Source organism: Lagenorhynchus albirostris, chromosome 15 (assembly GCF_949774975.1).
Source record: "Lagenorhynchus albirostris chromosome 15, mLagAlb1.1, whole genome shotgun sequence".
Lineage (NCBI taxonomy): Eukaryota > Metazoa > Chordata > Mammalia > Artiodactyla > Delphinidae > Lagenorhynchus > Lagenorhynchus albirostris.
Window position 1 is genome coordinate 40,452,027 of NC_083109.1, and position 6,000 is coordinate 40,458,026.

The 6,000-nt window shown below is 42.9% G+C and overlaps 1 protein-coding gene across 5 annotated transcripts in view; it reads right to left on the reverse strand.

Annotated features, from left to right (window-relative positions):
* TASP1 (taspase 1) overlaps positions 1-5,792 on the reverse strand; it is a 275,170-nt gene extending 269,378 nt beyond the window's left edge. For 2 of the 5 annotated variants that reach the window (XM_060122574.1, XM_060122575.1), the window contains exon 1: positions 5,558-5,788. The gene's annotated coding sequence lies outside the window, so the exon portion shown is untranslated. Of the gene's footprint in view, positions 1-5,557 lie in introns of all 5 variants that reach the window. The other 3 variants (XR_009535136.1, XM_060122576.1, XM_060122573.1) reach the window with 3 other exon arrangements.
* Between the last annotated feature and the right edge of the window lie 208 nt (positions 5,793-6,000).

Consider the following 6,000-nt stretch of genomic DNA (forward strand, 5'->3'; position numbering starts at 1 on the left):
GCAATGAGCAGCCCGCGCTCCGCAACAAAGAGTAGCCCCCGCTCGCCGCAACTAGAGAAAGCCCGCACGCAGCAACGAACACCCAACGCAGCCAAAAATAAATTAAAAAATAAATAAGTTTATATTAAAAAAAAAAGATGCTAAACCTCACTCAGAAGAAAAATGCAAAATAAAACTACACTCACATATCATTGGACTAGCAAACAAACAAAAAAAAGTAAGATAATACCATGTTTTGAGGATATAGGGAACCAGGAGTTCTCATACATTGCTAGTAGCAGCAACTCAACATGGACAATTGGGCAAAATAAACCAAAATTATAAATACACACTGAAAGACTGTCTGTAATGGGAAAGATATGGACCAACAGTATGTCTTGATGGACGTGCTTAAAAATAAATGCAGCTCTTGGAAAAAATGAGAACGTTCTTGATATACAAATATGAAATGATCAGTCTTGAAGACATTTTAGCAAGTAAAAAACACGTGGTACAGAAGTATATGCAGTACCATATTTTGAGGGAGGGGAGAAAAAAATACAGTTAAATATATATATGCAAAGCACAATCTGGAAGAATATATCAAAAAATAGCATTAATAGTGGTTACCAGAAGATTTGGGTGACTGGTGGACAAAGGAGGGATGGAAATTTCACTGTTCACCATTGTGTACCTTTTGATTTTGAAAATCTGAATTCATTACTTACAAAAAAAAAAGCTTTTTTATACATTTATTTATGAGAACACAGGTAACTAGCCAAGTCCAAGCCCCAAAATAGGGCAAGCCTATGGGATCCCACTTCAAACCTTCACTAAGAGGAGAAATGCCATATTCTGAAGGTTCTCAACACTCATCCCACCTACAGAAGGAATAGACAAAAACATGGCCAATCAACAATACTGGCCAGGGCTTCCCTGGTGGTGCAGAGGTTAAGAATGTGCCTGCCAATGCAAGGGACACAGGTTTGAGCCCTGGCCTGGGAAGATCCCACATGCCACGGAGCAACTAAGCCCATGTGCCACAACTACTGAGCCTGTGCTCTAGAGCCCGCAAGCCACAACTACTGAGCCCACGTGCCACAACTACTGAAGCCTGTGCGCCTAGAGCCCGTGCTCTGCAACAAGAGAAGCCACGACAATGAGAAGCCCGCAACGAAGAGAAGCCCGCAACGAAGAGTAGCCCCCGCTCACCACAACTAGAGAAAGCCCGCGTGCAGCAACAAAGACCCAACACAGCCATAAATTAATTAATTTTTTAAAAAATACTGGCCCAAGAGGTCTTTTTTGGTTTTGTTTTTCTGGATCTTGAACTTCTAGGGCCACACAAACCCCAGATAATCCTAATTTAAAAATAAATAAAATTAGTATTTGATCTCTACAGTTAAGACTAAGGAGTAAAAAAATAAATCATGACCAAAGATTGACATCAAATATATACCATCCTTTTCTAACTCACCTTGTAGGCATCTTGGACTGCGCCCAGTTTCCAAATCCTATAGATTTCTTCTCAAGCATTTAACTTCCTTCTCCCTACTGCCTTGACCCTTGTTCAGCTCACATACCTCTTAGCATAAGCATTACAAAAAGCATATTAACTTTTCTCCCCAAATCCAGGCTGTCATAAAACAACCATCTACAAAAGGCTGCCAAAATAAATCTCATAAAGGACAATGCTAATCAAGACAAACAGCATGCCAAAAGACATGAGCAGGCAATACATAAAAAAAGAAATATAAACTGGATATCCAATATTAAAGAAAGAATATTCAAAGAAATACAAGAAAAAAGAAGAAAGAAATCTAATTAGCACTGTATTGCCATCATAAACTGATGTACCCGTTTTGAAAAGGAATGTGTCAGAAAGTACCAAGAGCCTTAAAATATATAATTTTGTATATACCCGCTCCCCAGAGATACTTTATATATGAACTAGTCTATATAGACACAAATAATACTACCATGGATTCCTCTAAAGAGTACTGGGAGACTGGAGAAGAGGGAGGGGCAAGGATGAAAGGGAAAATTGATTTTTCTCCTAATAACATCTCATATTTGAATTTTTTTTTAAGTGGGTACTATTTACTAAAAAGAGAAGATTTAAGTTCTCTGTCTCTGGGACCAAGATGAATGTAAATTAACTTGATTATCAAGGGCAGAAGAGAAACTCAGAATAAAACACTTTCTTTGCTTCAGGGACTTTTATGGCACTGATTTAAGGTCTAAATCTTGACTCTATTTCTCTCAAAGATTGTTTCATTTTCCTACTGCATGTGATGACACTATTTTTTTTTTCCATTAAGCCATTTAGAACACTACCACATGTCCCGTTTGCCTCTGGTGTTGAAGTTTTTCACTGTAGATTTACTTAGTCTTTTAGAAGCAATTGAAGGAGGAAGGAAGTCATGGAATCCATTCATCTTAAGAGAAAGGCTTTTAGAGAAATCCAGCCCTTAAGCTATAGCAACTGATGAATAAAGAAGCATTTTGTTGCTCTTAACATCATGAGATTGAAGGTTTAATGCCTCATTAAATGAGCTCCAAAACATACTTATTTCATCTTTGACCCAGTAATTCCACTTCTGAGAACATTTTCTACCAAAATAATTTTAAATACAGAAAAGGTTTTATGCCTTTTATGCTGTGTTTAACATAGGATAATTTAGAAAAACAAAAATCTGGGAGCGACTTAAATACCCAACATAGAGAAATAGTTAAGAAAATGATAATCTATGTGTTTCCGATCAACTGGTTTTTGAAAAGGGTGCCAAGGCCATTCAGTGGAAAAAGGACTTTTCAACAAATGGTGCTGGGAAAACTGGAGAGCCACATGCAAAAGAATAAAGTTGGACTGCACACCATATACAAAAATTAACTCTACATAAATCAAGCCCTAAATGTAAGAGCTAAAACTATATAAAACTCTTAGGGAAAAGAAAACAGGAGTAAATCATAATCTTGGATTTGGCAGTGGTTTTACATATGACACCAAAAGCACAAACAACCAAAAAAAAAAAAAAAACCAGATATATTGGACTTCACCAAAATTTTAAACTTTTGTACTTCAAAGGACACCCTTCAAGAAAGTGAAAAGACACCCCACAAGACGGGAAAAAATGGAAGAAATATTGCAATCTGATAAGGGACTTGTGTCCAGACTATATAAAGAACCCATACAACTTTAAAATTTCTTTAAAATTTTTTTAATTCAATTTAAAATTGGGCAAAGGAATTGAACGGACATTTCTCCAAAGATATACAAAGGGCCGACAGGCACAGAGAAAAGAAACTCAACACTATCAGACATCAGGGAAATGCAAATCAAAACCGCAAGATACCATTCCACAACCAATGGAATGGCTATAATCAAAAAGACAGACAATAAGTGTTAGCAAGGATATGGAGAAATCAGAATCCTCATATCCTGCTTGTGCAGGCCACCTTGGAAAACACCTGGCAGTACCTCAAAAAGTTAAACAGTTACCACATGTCCCAGCAATTCCACTCCTAGGTATACATCTAAGAAAACTGAAAACATACGTCCACACAAAAACTTGTACATGAATGTTTATAGCAGAATTATTCATAATAGTCAAAAAGTGGAATCAATCCAAATGTCTATCAACTGATGATGGATAAACAAAACGTGGCATAGTTACGTAATGGAATATTATTCAGCCATACAAAGGAGTGACGTACTGATACATAATACCACATGGATGAACCTTGAAAACATTATGCTAAGTGAAAGAAGGCAGACAACAAAAAGCCACATATTATACGATTCCACTTACATGAAGTATCCAGAATAGGAAAATCCATAGACACAAAGTAGATTAGTGGTTGCCAGGGGTGGGGGAACAAGGGGAGGAGAGATCAATGGTGAGTAACTATAAGGGTACAGAGTTTCTTTTGGAGGTGATGAAAAAGTTATGAAATTAGATAGTGATGATGAGTGCACAACGTTGTGAATATACTAAAAACCACTGAAATTTAAATTTAAAAGGGTGGAATTTTATGAATTATATCTCAAAAAAATCCGTGTAATAGACACAATGTATAAAACATGCTTTTTGGTTAAAATCACATTTTATACACATACACTATGATGCTAAGTAGGTTAAGAATACGCTATTTGGGGGCTTCCCTGGTGGCGCAGTGGTTGAGAGTCCACCTGCCGATGCAGCGGACGCAAGTTCGTGCCCCGGTCCGGGAGGATCCCACATGCCGCGGAGCGGCTGGGCTCGTGAGCCATGGCCTCTGAGCCTGCGCGTCCGGAGCCTGTGCTCCGCAACGGGAGAGGCCACAACAGTGAGAGGACCGCGAACCGCAAAAAAAAAAAAAAAAAAGAATATTCTATTTTTTAAATGTAGGGAATTCCCTGGCAGTCCAGTGGTTAGGACTCCCAGTGCTCTCACTGCCAAGGGCCCAGGTTCAATCCCTAGTCGGGGAACTAAGATCCCACAAGGCACACAGTGCAACCAAAAGAAAAAAAAAAGTAGAAAGAAAGAGATCAAAATGTTGGGCTGAGGGCTTCGCTGGTGGCGCAGTGGTTGAGAGTCCGCCTGCTGATTCAGGGAACACGGGTTCGTGCTCCGGTCTGGGAGGATCCCACGTGCCGCGGAGCGGCTGGGCCCGTGGGCCATGGCCGCTAAGCCTGCGCGTCCGGGGCCTGTGCTCCGCGGCGGGAGAGGCCACAACAGTGAGAGGCCCGTGAACCGCCAAAAAAAAAAAAAAAAAATGTTGGGCTGGGGCTGGTGGAGCCACAGATGATCTCTTTTTTAATATTTCTACATTTTCCAGATATTCTTTAGTAAGCAGGTACTGCTTTGTATAAGTGGGGGGAAAGCTTTATTTAAACAAAAAAGCAAATTATTATACTCCCAAGTGTATGAAAATTCCTTAGCTTAGTATGCAATGATCTCAGTCACATGGTCCCCAAAATACCTTTCATTCCCCTCCCCTACAGAGGTGAATCAAGTTGAACTCCCTCCTTCCGGAAACACGATGCCCTCTATTTTCAGGGCACCTCCAGTTCCTGTTTTCCACCCTCTCCAGTTGCTCCTTTTCCATCTTCTTGGTCCTTTCCTCTTCCTTCTCCACCTGAGCAGTAAATGCTAACGTTCCCCGGGACTCTAACCAGGCCTCTATTACACTACAGGGCTGCTTTCCCCCACCTGCCACGCAGGACCAGGGCGCACACCCTCGGGTCTCTACGAACCTCGAACTCGGAGAAACCGCAGCCCGAGACTGCAAAGTGGGTGAAGAACTGCAAGAACTCCCTCCCCACACACAGACAGTCCCTTCCCCGGAGAGGGAATGAAGCCGCCAAGCTGCAGCCGCTGGGAGGGGCCCGGCGCGGGCCCCACGCGCGACCGAGACTCGGGCACGAGGGACGTCCCGAGTCCCTTCCTCCAGCACCGCCCCCAGCAAGGGGCATCCGGAGCGCCGCCCGCACCCGGCCCCGGAGAGGACGTTCCAGCGAGAGCGCGGCGCCCGGACAGAGGCAGCGCACGTCGGCGGCAAGGGCGCGGACAGCGTGAGAAAGAGAGACACTCACCCGCGTCAGCCCCGAGCCCTCACAGCACCGGAAGTAGTCACCCACCCGTTGCCAGGGTGAGGAAGCGAGGGTGACGTCAAGGTTTTCCATTGGCCGTGAGCATAACCACGTGGCCGGAAGCAGGCGCCCACACTCTGCTTGGTCTCCTCCCTCTGCCCCGGAGTGGTTCACCTGGTCGGGGAGGTGCAGGGTGGACACCACCTGGAGCCTCGCCGTGAGCTGCGCAGGCGCCGTTGCCTATCTCTCTTCACCCCGCCTCTTAATGAGCCGGAAGGATGTGATCGTCTTATCTGGGTGGTTGGCAGACTAGCGATGTGTTGCGGAATGAAGTTAAACTAGTCATCATTTATTAAGATGTCACTTAAGAGCTTAATTTCATTCAATCCTTGCAAGCCCCCCACACAGTAGGGAAAACTAGAGTTCTGCCTGGATTACATGTGGGA